Source organism: Bufo gargarizans, chromosome 5 (assembly GCF_014858855.1).
Source record: "Bufo gargarizans isolate SCDJY-AF-19 chromosome 5, ASM1485885v1, whole genome shotgun sequence".
In the NCBI taxonomy this organism is placed as follows: domain Eukaryota; kingdom Metazoa; phylum Chordata; class Amphibia; order Anura; family Bufonidae; genus Bufo; species Bufo gargarizans.
Genome location: NC_058084.1, coordinates 199,904,991 through 199,920,984, shown reverse-complemented (window position 1 = coordinate 199,920,984; position 15,994 = coordinate 199,904,991).

The following is a 15,994-nucleotide window of genomic DNA, read 5'->3' as shown; positions in this document are numbered from 1 at the left end:
ATGCAAATAATAAATGGCTAGCCTCAGGGGTGTTGCTAGGGTCTGAAGACATCCGTGCACAAGCCCCCGTGAAGCCACCCCACACCCCAAGAAGCCACACCCTCATCACCCCCAGCGGGGACTTCACTGTAGTTATTAACCCCTTTCAGCAGTCCCCCCTTCAGTAAATGGGGGACTGCTTAAAAGGGTTAATAGCTACAGTGAAGGTCCTAGCCATCTAAGCAACCATAGAGATCATCCTAACCTATGGTCAGCCTAATTTAAAAATAAGCAAACCCCCCCCCCCCCCCCCCCCAACTATAAACTAATCACAGATTGTGCTGCTGGGATGCCCAAGAATCAGTTCTAATGAAGGAACCCATCAACACGTGTAGGAAGTTGGAACCCATCAACCCCCCTTGTACTTGTTCCGCTACTTGCAAGCTGTGTGGGCATGAGTTCAGAACTTCAGTCACTTCGGTCCGCAATTCTGTTCTGCGGCACGTGATCTCGTGAGACCCGTGACCTCCTGCGTGGGATCACGCACCACAGAACAGAATTGAAGACCGAAGTGACTAAAGTTCTGAACTCATGCTTGCGCAGTCTGCAAGTAGCGGAACAAGTACAAGGGGGGTTGGGGGATGATCTGTGGGATTGCCCAGATGATTAGCCTAATAAATAAATAAATATCCCACCAGCATAAACATTCGGGGCACTGGACAAAACATCCTGGGCTCCAGCCCCGAATGTTTTGACCTAACGACACTTCTGGCCAGCATAGACTTTTATTATGACGAAATGCAATACGGAATGCCTCTTATACGCTTCCAGGGTGCATGCCATTATAGAATTCTGCTATGGCTCATGGTAACGGAATCCATTGCGGAATTCTTAGATAACCCAAATTCCCAACTTGGGAATCGCAAGTTCGCTCAACACTACTTATAACATGTATATCTCTAACAGCGCTCATGGACATGTGCAGTTGTCGTGATGCTTTCATGCATGCGCAATTCACACTTCCGCCCTTACAGGAACTTACCCAGTGAAAAGCATTGCGTTTCACACATATACCACCTGAGGGTACTTTGCACAGGGTCCTTGAAATGCTTCTTACAGAATCACTCCTTACAGACCCAGCCACGACCCACTTTCAATGTTCTAACTAAGGGAAAGAGGTTATTGACCAAAATCTCGCAATACATGGCCCCATCCATGCTCCCTTCAAAACAGTGCAGTCGTTCTGTCCCCTTTCCAGAAAAACACCCCCAAAGTATGATGTTTCCATCACCATGCTTCACGATTGGAACGGTGTTCGTCGGATTGTACTAATCCTTCTTCCTCCAAACATGGCGAGTGAAGTTGATACCAAAAAGATCTGTTTCTATTTGGTCTGGCGTAGTGTGTTACTAATGGTAATCTTTGAGACTGTAGTCCCAGGTCTCTTCAGGTCATTGACCAAATCCTCCCGTGTAGTTCTGGGCAGATTTCTGACCTTTCTCAGAATCATCCTTACCCCACAAGGAGAGATCTTGCATAAAGTCCCAGACTGAGGAAGATTGACAGTCATTTTGTGTTTATTCTATTCATTTTCAAATAATTGCACCAACGGTTGTTGCCTTCTCACCAAGCTGCTTGCCTATTGTCCTGTTTATTTTTATTCAAACTTTTATTCAGATTAGGACCAATGTACAAATTCCTTCTACAGAAAGGGGAACAAGATGATACAAAATATCATCAGACATTGTTGTCTGTACAATGCCTTTAGAGGCATTCCATTATTTATTTAGTCATAATAAAAGTCTATGGCCTGCATAACGGATCCATCCCGTTTCCGTTATGCAGGCGAAGACTCCCCTGCATAACGGAAATGGGACTGAACCGTTTTGCAGCCCATAGACTTCTATTATGATGGGATGAATAAAGGAATGCCTCTAAAGGCATTCCGTCATAGAATTGCATTATGGTCTGTGGTAACGGAATCCATAACGCAATTCTGCTTTTACCACCAAATGAAACGTGAACGAATTTCAAAATATGAAATTCACTCATCTCTAATAGGGACTCTACTTTACCATCCTTACCTTACTAAATTCTCAAAGTGGGCCAGATTATCTTTCTCCCCTAAGGATCTCACCTGAGAGTTACAAAAGGAGGTAAGTTGTAAGTATTGCAGCCAATGTTTTGACAGAAGCTAAAATGTATCCTGTAATTCTTGCCATGAGCATATTTTTTCCTTTGATCCATTAAGGACATCTTGGAATACTCCAATCCCCTTCTGCTTTCATTCCCCATACAACTTGCTTGTGGATCCCTGTGGGAAGAGTAGGGTTGAGCGAACCTGAACTGTAAAGTTCGGGTTCGTACCGAACATTAGGATTTTTGGACCCCGGACCCAAACTTTTTAGTAAAAGTTCGAGTTCGGTGTTTGGCGATTTAATGGCGCTTTTTGAAAGGCTGCAGAGCAGCCAATCAACAAGTGTTTAACTCTTGTGCCCTTAGAAGCTATCACAGCCATGCCTACTAATGGCATGGCTTTGATTGGCCAGTGCAGCATGAGACCCAGCCTCTATATAAGCTGGAGTCACGTAGTGCTGCACGTCACTCTGCTCTTACTAGTGTACGGATAGGATGCTGCTGCTGTGAGGGAGAGAATAGGAAAGAATCTATCTGTTATCAGAACTTGTTAACTCTGTGATTTACAGTGATTTTGTTTTGTGGGTGCAGTGCAACATTTTGTTTACCCTGCCCTGAGCACAGTGACACAGAAAAATTACTTTTATCCGTCTGTTAGTTAGGTGGGCATCAGCGGCCATTTTGTGCAAGTTCAGTGCACCAGCACAGCATATGTGCCACGGACAATAATTTAACCCTGTTCTTTCAGTTCAGTGGGCAACATATACCTATTTTTTAAGTGCACCTGCCCTGCATATGTGCCAGGGGAAGGTAAAATAATATAGGGAATCGCTCTGTGAGTTCAGGGACCCAGGGGGTGACATATTCAATTTTTTTTCTGTAAAGTACAATCCAAGTAAATCCATCTGTTAGATTCAATTATTTTTTTTGCTAAAAAGTACATTTGCACCATGCACTGCATTTGTGACAGTCCAATACAAGCGTTAAATACCGCTGTTATATTCTGGTTTAAAAAAAAAAACACACTACAAAGACACTACATTTGGGGCCTTTGCTGCATTTGTGACAGTCAAATACAAGCTTTAAATACTAAAGTTATATTCTGGGTTTAAAAAAACACCCATTTTGTGCAAGACCCTACATTTGGGTCCTTTGCTGCATTTGTGACAGTCAAATACAAGCTTTAAATACTGCAGTTATATTATAGGTTTAAAAAAAAACATCCATTTTGTGCAAGACCCTACATTTGGGGCCTTTGCTGCATTTCTGACAGTCCAATACAAGCATTAGATACTGCTGTTATATTCTGGTTTTAAAAAAAAACACCCATTTTGTGCAAGACACTACATTTGTGGCCTTTGCTGCATTTCTGACAGTCCAATACAACCAGTCAATACTCAGTCGGTTGACAAATAAAAATTTTTGTGACCGTGAAGTAATTGTATAAAATTCGCCTGTCACACTATTGTGTGACCTCAAGAAATGTTTCCACTTTATGACACCGGAACTGCCTTACTCTCAATGAACTTAATTGTTGACTATTTGCGGTTACATTGTCGCCTGACATAAACCATCTGTTAGTTTGGTGGGTGAACGCAAAGAATCAGGAGAGCATCAAATAATGTGCCATGGGGCCGCCCTGGTTCTGTTTGGACTGGAGAAATGTGCATGGGGGGGGGGGGGGGGGGGTTCGAATGACTCAGTCATGAGAGAGATGTTTGTGCATGTGCTGGCACTGCTGGAGAAATGTGCCATGGGGTCGGCGCCGCTCTGGTTCTGTTTGGGCTGGACTGGAGAAATGTGCATGGGGGGAGTCATGAGAGAGATGTCTGTGTATGTGCTGGCACTGCTGGAGAAATGTGCCACGAGTCTGCCCTGGTTCTGTCACATCTCTCTCATGACTCTGATTCATTCACCTCCCCATGCACATTTCTCCAGTTCAAATAGAACCAGGGCGGCCCCATGGAACATTTCTCCAGCAGTGCCAGCATATGCACAGACATCATTCTCATGACCCCCCCATGCACATTTCTCCAGTCCAGTCCAAACAGAACCAGGGCGGGCTAGTAACAGTACACTGGCTGGCACTACTGGGACGGGTGAGATGGTTGGAATGGGATCCAGTAACTAAGTTGTTATAATTAACCAACCTATCTACCAGTAACTGTTGGAACTTGGCTGCCTCCTGTCATAGTCTCAGAAGAGTCTTCTGTGTGTGGGCAGCGGGCCGCGGGTCTTTCCTAGCAGAGTCTGTGGGCTGTGGCTGGCTGCCGCTTGTTCTCTTCTCTGCTCTGGGAGTGAAGCTGTGGCAACGTCAGACAGACATGGCACGCTCACTCACACCACTGCTCGTCGAATCTCTTAAAGAGGCAGACAAAGCGGGGCTCAGAGCGGCCACATTTGTTTACAGAACACTTGCCATGCTCTTAACCACATTATGATGCCATTTGCAGCCCTCTAGCCCTTTCCATGACATTTTTACAGCCATTTTAGTGCTCAATAGTTTGGGTCCCCATTGACTTCAATGGGGTTCCGGGTCAAGATCGGGTCAAGTTCGGGTGCCAAACTCTAACTTTTTTGTGAAGTTCGGCCTAACCCGTCGAACCCGAACATCCAGGTGTCCGCTCAACTCTAATCACTACATGTAACTGCAGCTCTCACCTCCTCAGAGGAGCAGGCAGTTACTTCCCAAAGTTCCCAATAACTGCCTGTATTGAGGAGTACAGGCTTGGTCTATAGGACAGCTTCAGGTGTGTGCAGTAACTGTTAGACTGCACCCTCTGCATTTCTCATAAGAGAGGGACTTGTAGCTACAAAAAAGTGACAAGATCATTGGGAAGTGCATTGGTACTATGACCCCCATCAATAGCCTGCCACTCACATATCATTAGACAGCAGCAGACCAGTGCAACACAACTTACAAGAAGTCACTACTACTACTCCAACCCTCTCCTGACAACATGCTCGGTGCTGTAGTTTCAAGAGGCTGAACTACGGACTTGCTATGAAACGTAAAGCAGTTCAGTGAGTGCAATGAGAAACATAGGAGAACACAGAGCTGTGCACACAACTTACCCCGGAGCTTACAAACACATCTCTGCAGTGCAGCAACCAGCAGATAAGGCACCAGCAGATAAGACTATGGAAGCCGCCAGAGAACCAACAACCTCAGGGACGGTGGCTGAAGAGGCTCAAACTGTGTCAGTTTGTCTGAACCTCCTCCTCCTCCCTCTTTTGTGGGTGGAGAAAAAAAACTAGGCAGGAGAACTGTGCAAACAAGTCCAGAGAGTGTAACCCGCTGTCTGGGCATAACAGAGGCGGCCGGTCGGGACCCGAGGTGAGTGCGCTCCTCAGGCTGCTGTTATGCGGTGCTTGCTTAGGGTTTTACCTGGGAAAGTTCATGGGTAGGGAAATAGCAGGCGTTTCGGGAGGTGCGGGGACGTGATGTCGCGGTGGGATTCGTCGGATACGAATTTCGTAAATTACATCGGGATTCGAGTCCACAAATCCAGCAAAATTTGAGGGATTTGTGGATTCGACAGATTCGTTGTCCTACCTCTACTGTAAATAAACGTCCCTTCAAACAGTTTACAGGCTTTGTCTTGGTTCCAGCAGGCTTTAGCATGAAAATGGTAGGCAAACTCCACTCTACTACATCTGTTTCTCTCTGACTCTGCTGTACTGACAGGCTGGCTGTATAACTCAGCTTCTTCTGTATGCTGCACTATAGTCTGTCTCTAGATTAGGCCAGGGAAATATGCTCTTGGCTTCTGAGGCTATAAGGGTTTTGCCTCCATGGCCTGCAGAGCTGAGGGTGCTCTGGTTGGCTTGGACACGTCCAGCAGAAACATGCCCTCTGCACAACCTTCCCCTAGCTGGGGTTAAGATAGGCTGACTAAAACTGGCCCCCACCCTTCCTGCAGGTAGTGGGACTCACCCACCTCTCCACACAAGGGGGTTAGAATGAAAAGCTCCATTCTACCTAACTGTAGCCCTGCCATGAATGCCACCTGCTGGTGAACCAGGCACATTACAGGTGAACATAACTGTTACATAGCAAAATAAGAATGCACATTGTATGGGACCTTAACAAAATACATAAGATGATGTTGTGTTAGCCCATTAGAGATAGTAGCAGGGTGCAGAAGTGGTAACACCACTCTGGGGTGTTACACATATCCCCCAATGAGTAACAAAAACTAAATATAAAATAATCAGCAGGCACTCACCATCTGTATTTCACACATGTATAACACATTTATTAATTAAAAGATATTTAAAATAATAAGACAATAAAATAGATGACAATATGTATGAATTGTGCACACAATATAGAATGTTAATAACCATATATTAATATATATAAAATAGATAAATATGGTAGAGTCGATTTATAATGCAATAAAAAATCACTTGAATAATCGGATAAAAAAATTCAGATGATAGATAGCAGAAAAAAAGTGTCTTTGGAATATTCCTTGTATAATTTCCAGATATTACGAATATATCTTTAAAGATTCGCTATGAGTACTTATTGTCTTATTCGTATAGACAGTCCAACATGTTCCAATATTGAATCAGATGCAAATAAATATTCGTACTATATTATATTATAGTTGCTCTATTTTCAATCAATAATTTCTCCATATATTTCCTTGAGTTGTACCAAAAAGAGATCTGATATTCGCAATAGAATAGTGCAATTATAGTTCATCAATGGGTGATTTTCGAATAATTAATTTAGTGTAGATAATCTTGTTATAGAATTCGATTATGCTTGCTGTGTAGGCGTCCCTCTCACAGTTAAGCTGACTCACCCAAGTCTAAAGCACTTGTCTCTGCAATATATTGGTTTCATTCAGCTGTCAGTATCTCTTGGTATCAAATGGAAGAAAGTTGAGGTTGTTGGAAATCTTGTATAGTCCTTGCTTTTTCGATTCCTTAGTCCTTAATCCTGCAGGATGACTTGGTCTGTAGTTTGGTTCCTTTAATCCGCCATTAAAGGATTGGCGGATTAAAGGAACCAAACTACAGACCAAGTCATCCTGCAGGATTAAGGACTAAGGAATCGAAAAAGCAAGGACTATACAAGATTTCCAACAACCTCAACTTTCTTCCATTTGATACCAAGAGATACTGACAGCTGAATGAAACCAATATATCGCAGAGACAAGTGCTTTAGACTTGGGTGAGTCAGCTTAACTGTGAGAGGGACGCCTACACAGCAAGCATAATCGAATTCTATAACAAGATTATCTACACTAAATTAATTATTCGAAAATCACCCATTGATGAACTATAATTGCACTATTCTATTGCGAATATCAGATCTCTTTTTGGTACAACTCAAGGAAATATATGGAGAAATTATTGATTGAAAATAGAGCAACTATAATATAATATAGTACGAATATTTATTTGCATCTGATTCAATATTGGAACATGTTCGACTGTCTATACGAATAAGACAATAAGTACTCATAGCGAATCTTTAAAGATATATTCGTAATATCTGGAAATTATACAAGGAATATTCCAAAGACACTTTTTTTCTGCTATCTATCATCCGAATTTTTTTATCCGATTATTCAAGTGATTTTTTATTGCATTATAAATCGACTCTACCATATTTATCTATTTTATATATATTAATATATGGTTATTAACATTCTATATTGTGTGCACAATTCATACATATTGTCATCTATTTTATTGTCTTATTATTTTAAATATCTTTTAATTAATAAATGTGTTATACATGTGTGAAATACAGATGGTGAGTGCCTGCTGATTATTTTATATTTACTTACCTGTTAAGAGATTGGGTGAATCACTTGCAGCAGAGCACCATTACCGTGGTGTCAAATAGAGTGAGCCACTATAATCTACAATTAGAGTAACAAAAGCTACTTAACAATAAACACTGTCCTCTCTCATCCTTCATTTCCACCTCTTTAATCCACATACTTCCTGATCCCCTCTAATAGCCTATACATAACACTCTCTTATCCTCAACCCTAATGTCCTCTGCTATTACCCCCTGCCTTCATTACCTCCATATTCCTTCTCCTCTTTAGCCTCTTTAATTCACCACCTTCTCACCCTCCACATACTTCTCTCTTAATTGACTCACACTCCTCCTCTCCTAGCTTATCCTCTTACTTCTCACACCCTATATCTAGTGATGATCGAGCACCAAAGTATTCGTGTGTTTGGCCCGAACATATTGCTATATTCATGTGCTCGGCCGAGCACCTGAGTATAATGGAAGTCAATGGGAGACAATCGGGCACCCCCTGCTCTGAAGAGGGGAGGGTGCCTGGTCCATTGGATAAGGTCAGAAAGTGACAGAAACAACACACCGAAATGGATCGGGAATAGCATGGGGACGATGTCTGGATGCATCTTGGACTCCAAGGTTGTCCGAGTTGTATGCCACTTTTACAGACTGACAAAAATACGCACAAAACCCATCAAAAAATCTATTTTACAGGAACAATTGTTAGGAATCATTCTTTCCTGTATATTCAATTGTATATAAAGTGCAAGTGCTGCAAAAAATTACAAGCAAGAGGCAAAACAGCCTGTATAATCAAACAAAGGAGGGCCTCATTCACATTGTGGTACAATTGTTCAGCTGTGACTCCTACACTAATAAAGCCTATGCACTAAGTGAAAGGGCTGCCAAAAATTACCAAGATCGATGGCCTGCTGGTGACCCTCAAAAACATTTGGAGCAAGGGCCTACTGATCTGGCCATCTAAAACCTTAGGGGCGAGGGCCTGCTGCTGCATTGGTGACTCTAGATAACTTCTGGGCGATTGCACGTCCCCGTGACGGCGATTATCCATTTGGATGTTTGCCTTATCAACTTTCAATGTTCTTTTCTGCGCCTACTAAGTGGGCTTATTATTAAGTGGAGTTAAAGAAAAGGAGTTTAAGACAAGGAGTTGGAAACTAAGGTTGGCTATAACACAAATCCTTGTGTGTTGTTGGCTTAATTGTAGGTAGTCCTTCAACTACAGCAGATAGGGTCTAATTCTAAATAATATTTACTGTTTTACTTTTTTACTGTTGTAATCCCCATTTAGTGTGTTGCACAATTAACAACGCAGTCCAGTGCACATCTTGCATGATGTATGCAGTCCTAGAACAGCCGTTCGAGGGTGTATATCTTTGTTCAAGATGTGAGTAAATTACCCGGTTGGGATCTCAAATTGAGTCTCTAAACGGGCAAGTTGCAACACTGAGAGGCATTGACACCGAGCAAGCATTCTTTGGGGTAGATGAGGGGGAGGGTGACAGAGAGGAGGCTGAGGAAAGTGAGGTAGCTAGCTGGGTAACAGTTAGAAAGCGGGGTAGAGGGAAGAGTACCAGGGAGGCTGGCCTGATCTGACACACCCCAACAAGTTTGCACGTTTGGCAGATGAGGGAGGATGTCAGTCCAGGGATGGCACTGCTGCAGCCGGACACTTCCTCTGCCAGTCAGGGGAATGTCAGCTCCAGTAAGCAGGGAACCAGGAGAGCAGGGCAGGCCAGACAGGTGCTAGTAGTGGGAGACTCCATTATTAGGGGAACAGATCGGGAAATCTGTTACAAAGACCATGATCGCCGAACAGTGTGCTGTCTTCCTGGCGCTAGAGTTCGACACATCGCGGATCGGGTTGACAGATTACTGGGAGGGGCTGGAGAAGATCCAGCGGTCATGGTCCATATCGTAACCAATGACAAAGTTAGAGGTAGGTGGAGAGTCCTTAAAAATTATTTCAGGGATTTAGGTCAAAAGCTTAGGGCAAGGTCCTCAAAGGTAGCATACTGCCTGTACCACAAGCTACACAAGAAAGGCAGCGGGAGATTAACAAGTGGCTCAAGAACTGGTGTAGGAAGGAGGGGTTTGAGTTCCAGGAGAACTGGGCCGACTTCTCTATCGGCTGCAGGCTCTATCGTAGGGACAGGCTGCACCTCAATAGGGAAGGGGCAGCTGTGCTGGGGAGAAAGATGGCTAGAAGGTTGGAGGAGTGTTTAAACTAGGGACTGGGGGCGAGGGAAAATACATTATAGGAGGGGAAGATAGGGCAGATAGAGCCTGGGGGCAAGGTAGTGGGACTGGGAAGGAGGAATGGAAGGAGGGACTAGAACAGTTCAGAAGGAAAGGTGTAGGGTAAAAAATATACATAAACCTCTCAAATGTATGTATGCTAATGCCAGAAGCCTGACTAATAAAACTGGGGAGCTGGAATTAGTGATGTGTGAGGAGGACTATGACATAGTGGGAATAACTGAAACATGGCTGGATGATAGCTATGACTGGGCAGTTAATTTAGAAAGGTTACAGTCTGTTTAGAAAGGATCGTCAAAACCGGAGAGGGGGAGGGGTTTGCCTTTATGTAAAGTCTTGTCTAAAGCCCACAGTCCGAGAAGATATAAGTGAGGAACATGAACATTGAACATGTGGAGTCACTGTGGGTAGAGATACATGGAGCTAAAAACATTAATAAATTACTAATAGGAGTTAACTATAAACCACCTAATATACTAGATTCCACAGAAAATCTACTGCTAAACGAGATAGACAAGGCGGCAAATTATAATGAGGTGGTTATTATGGGGGACTTCAACTACCCAGATATAGACTGGGAAACTGAAACTTGTATATCTCATAAAGATATACAAGTTCTTGGCAATAACCAAAGACAATTACCTCTCCCAACTGGTTCAGGACCCGACTAGAGGGACGGCCATACTGGACTTAGTATTAACCAATAGGCCTGACAGAACAACAGACATGCAGGTTGGGGGACACCTGGGAAATAGTGACCATAAAGTAATAACCAATAATAAAAAGATACTGGGCACTCTCTGACTAATGGAACCTAATAGTTTAATTAAAATACACCATATACATTTCAATAGATTAAGAATAAGCATAAAAATACATACAATAACAGTAAAAATAGATTCCTCAACCTATTGGTACCAATTTAGGTCTATATAAATAAAATAAAATGGCCTCTGGGTGTTCGGGGTATAGATAAATCCTTGAAATATGTGTCCTTTAGGGAGAAAGACTTTGTGTAAAAATTCCGCAAGAACAAGTTATTTCAATCGAATATTGGTGCAGTGATTGTATAGAGCGGCGTCCCGCTGTTACTCACTGTTTCGCTACAACATTAAGCTTCGCTGTTGTGGAAGTCCTTTGGTTCAGGGATTTCTCCGGCAGTCCGCGGTTCCCCGGCTGTCTCTCCGGCGTCGCTCCGTAGGTGAAAGAGCCGGCGCTTGGACAATTTTCCCAGCCTCCTTTTCTCGCGCTACACTCGTTGTGCTGGTGAGCGTGCTCAGCTCTTGCAATCCGCTCCCAGAGAGTGCGCGTCAAGACTGTTGTTGCGACAGCAAAGGTTCCAATAGCAGCGGTATTATAGTACAAGGCGTCCAAGTGTAACGGGGTCCTGGCCACAAACGCGTTTCGGGGTCTATTGTTACCCCTTCCTCAGTGGTAATGCCTCCCCCTTCTGAATCTCCTTATAAAGTCTTTACTGATTAGGTGACACTCATCAGCTGGGTGGGTTGGTTTCTTTTTTCAAAACCTGGTATGGCCCCGAAAAACACCTATTTGTCAAGAGTATATTTGTATTCGCCATCAGTCCTTTATTCACATATACACTCTTATATTAACCTTTATGGCATACTTGCTGTGCTACTTGCTGACTAGAAGATGTTTGATTAGCGTAGAACAAACTCCTAAATCTGCGCAAGTCTATTTACACCCTGTTAGGCTTTGTATGGTATTTTCTTTTTACCGCAATCTGATCTGCGGTATTCATGCGGTTTTGGAAAGGATTGAGGTTATCCCCCCTAACCGTGTAATTGTGAATTTCCACCCGAACTTTCTTTATACCAAATGAATTCCATATACATAAAAAATATTATAAAATATTTATATAGCAATAAAAAACTTTTTTTTATCTAAAAATTGATAAAAATGAAAAAATAAAAAAGACAAGAAAAATTGTGTCTTTCTAGATACGATATTTTTATTAACCTTCATTACATCCTTGAGATGTCAATTTTTACTTATTTTTGTTGTGAGTTTTCTCAAATATTATCCACTTGAGCTTTTCTTTACATCTGTTAACTTGGTGTATTATATAGTTTTTTATGGAGGTAGGGGCAGATTGTTATTTCTGTTGTTAAACGTATATGTGTTGTTATTAGCATAGTCAAATTTTCATATAGGAAGGGCGACATTGTGGATCCACAGAGCGCATACGCGATGTGTCGGATAGTGAGACCGAATGACCGGTGGAGGTCCGCCGCGGAGGACCGGACCCCCCCAGAAGTAAAATCACTGGGAAGGATCCCGACCCCCGCCGCGGGCCCCCCCCTATCTCATAAGAACCCGAATAATTCGAATTCTGAGTTCAGTCCTCCCGGCACAAGAGTGTTTAACTCATATATTCTCTGTGTCTTCACCCTTGACATCCTACAAATATGATCCCCTCCCCTCCATTCTTTAGTCACCTTATCTATTGCAGCATATTTCATTCCTGATGGATCTTGGTTGTGTGTCGTTTTAAAGTGTTTGGACAATACATGTGTTTCCAATCCTTTTTTGATGTTAGCCACATGTTCAGATATACGTTTTTTCAAAGTCCTTTTTGTCCTACCGACATATTGTTTCCTACAGGGACATTCTATAATGTAAATTACACTTTCGGAGCTGCAGGTTAAAAAATCCTTTATAACATGTTTATGTTGATTGACAGAGGAAATTATTTCTCCTGTTTTGCGGGGGAATGTTGTTAATTTGCAGTTATTACATTGCCCACACCTATAGAATCCCTCCATATGAATCCAATTTTGTATGGAGGGTTCAGTTCTTTTAACTTTTTTTATGGTTGGTGCTACCTCCTATACCAAGGACTCCACAGAAATAATTAAAACTGTAGAAAATATGCCATTTAAAGAAGGTTGGTGGATGGGATCCCTGGATGTGCACTCGTTGTACACGATCATTAAACACGAACAAGGCAAGGAGGCAGTGAGCGATCTTTTAAAAAAAGAAGGTAGTCTTAAAGAAGAACAAATCGAGTTTTTAATAAGAGGGATTGATTTTATATTAACACATAACTATTTTTACTATGAAGGAAACTTTTATCTACAGACCCAGGGCACGGCGATGGGCACCAGGTTCGCCCCCAGTTATGCCAATCTTTTTATGGCATTTTGGGAAGAGTTGGTTATAGCCCCCCGACTGGGGACGGACCTGGTGCTCTGGAAAAGATACATAGACGACGTGTTTTTTATTTGGAAATCGGGCAAAAGTAGTTTGGAAGATTTTTTAACCAATATTAATGGGAACGATTTTAACCTCAAATTCACTCATACTATTAGTCAAGAAATTTTAGAATTTTTAGATTTAAAAATATATGTAGAAAACAGTTGTATTAAAAATTGTACATATATTAAACCTGCCACTAGGAACAGTTACATCCTTTATAGCAGCTGTCATCTTCCAAATTGGTTGATGAATATCCCACAGGGACAATTTCAACGAATCAAACGTAATTGCACTATGGAAGAACAATTTGAAAAGGAAGCAGCAGTGATGGTAGAAGCGTTTAAAGAAAAAGAATATCCAGAGACATTAATTAAAAGATCCCTAGACAAAGTAAGAGAAATGCAAAGGAAAGATTTTTTTGAGACTAAAAAAATGGAAAATAAAGAAGGAGTAATTGAACAAATTAGGATTTTATTACCGTTTAATAATGAATATAGAAAAATCCAAGGAATCATACGCAAACATTGGCATATATTAAAGAAATAAAAAACTATAGGCGCCTTGATTCCATCAAAACCATGTATTACATTCACTAAAGCCCCCAACTTGGCCAATTTGGTAGCACCAACCATAAAAAAAGTTAAAAGAACTGAACCCTCCATACAAAATTGGATTCATATGGAGGGATTCTATAGGTGTGGGCAATGTAATAACTGCAAATTAACAACATTCCCCCGCAAAACAGGAGAAATAATTTCCTCTGTCAATCAACATAAACATGTTATAAAGGATTTTTTAACCTGCAGCTCCGAAAGTGTAATTTACATTATAGAATGTCCCTGTAGGAAACAATATGTCGGTAGGACAAAAAGGACTTTGAAAAAACGTATATCTGAACATGTGGCTAACATCAAAAAAGGATTGGAAACACATGTATTGTCCAAACACTTTAAAACGACACACAACCAAGATCCATCAGGAATGAAATATGCTGCAATAGATAAGGTGACTAAAGAATGGAGGGGAGGGGATCATATTTGTAGGATGTCAAGGGTGGAGACACAGAGAATATATGAGTTAAACACTCTTGTGCCGGGAGGACTGAACTCAGAATTCAAATTATTCAGGTTCTTATGAGATAGGGGGGGGCCCGCGGCGGGGGTCGGGATCCTTCCCAGTGATTTTACTTCTGGGGGGGTCCGGTCCTCCGCGGCGGACCTCCACCGGTCATTCGGTCTCACTATCCGACACATCGCGTATGCGCTCTGTGGATCCACAATGTCGCCCTTCCTATATGAAAATTTGACTATGCTAATAACAACACATATACGTTTAACAACAGAAATAACAATCTGCCCCTACCTCCATAAAAAACTATATAATACACCAAGTTAACAGATGTAAAGAAAAGCTCAAGTGGATAATATTTGAGAAAACTCACAACAAAAATAAGTAAAAATTGACATCTCAAGGATGTAATGAAGGTTAATAAAAATATCGTATCTAGAAAGACACAATTTTTCTTGTCTTTTTTATTTTTTCATTTTTATCAATTTTTAAATAAAAAAAAGTTTTTTATTTCTATATAAATATTTTATAATATTTTTGATGTATATGTATATGGAATTCATTTGGTATAAAGAAAGTTCGGGTGGAAATTCACAATTACACGGTTAGGGGGGATAACCTCAATCCTTTCCAAAACCGCATGAATACCGCAGATCAGATTGCGGTAAAAAGAAAATACCATACAAAGCCTAACAGGGTGTAATAGACTTGCGCAGATTTGGGAGTTTGTTCTACGCTAATCAAACATCTTCTAGTCAGCAAGTAGCACAGCAAGTATGCCATAAAGGTTAATATAAGAGTGTATATGTGAATAAAGGACTGACGGCGAATACAAATATACTCTTGACAAATAGGTGTTTTTCGGGGCCATACCAGGTTTTGAAAAAAGAAACCAACCCACCCAGCTGATGAGTGTCACCTAATCAGTAAAGACTTTATAAGGAGATTCAGAAGGGGGAGGCATTACCACTGAGGAAGGGGTAACAATAGACCCCGAAACGCGTTTGTGGCCAGGACCCCCGTTACACTTGGACGCCTTGTACTATAATACCGCTGCTATTGGAACCTTTGCTGTCGCAACAACAGTCTTGACGCGCACTCTCTGGGAGCGGATTGCAAGAGCTGAGCACGCTCACCAGCACAACGAGTGTAGCGCGAGAAAAGGAGGCTGGGAAAATTGTCCAAGCGCCGGCTCTTTCACCTACGGAGCGACGCCGGAGAGACAGCCGGGGAACCGCGGACTGCCGGAGAAATCTCTGAACCAAAGGACTTCCACAACAGCGAAGCTTAATGTTGTAGCGAAACAGTGAGTAACAGCGGGACGCCGCTCTATACAATCACTGCACCAATATTCGATTGAAATAACTTGTTCTTGCGGAATTTTTACACAAAGTCTTTCTCCCTAAAGGACACATATTTCAAGGATTTATCTATACCCCGAACACCCAGAGGCCATTTTATTTTATTTATATAGACCTAAATTGGTACCAATAGGTTGAGGAATCTATTTTTACTGTTATTGTATGTATTTTT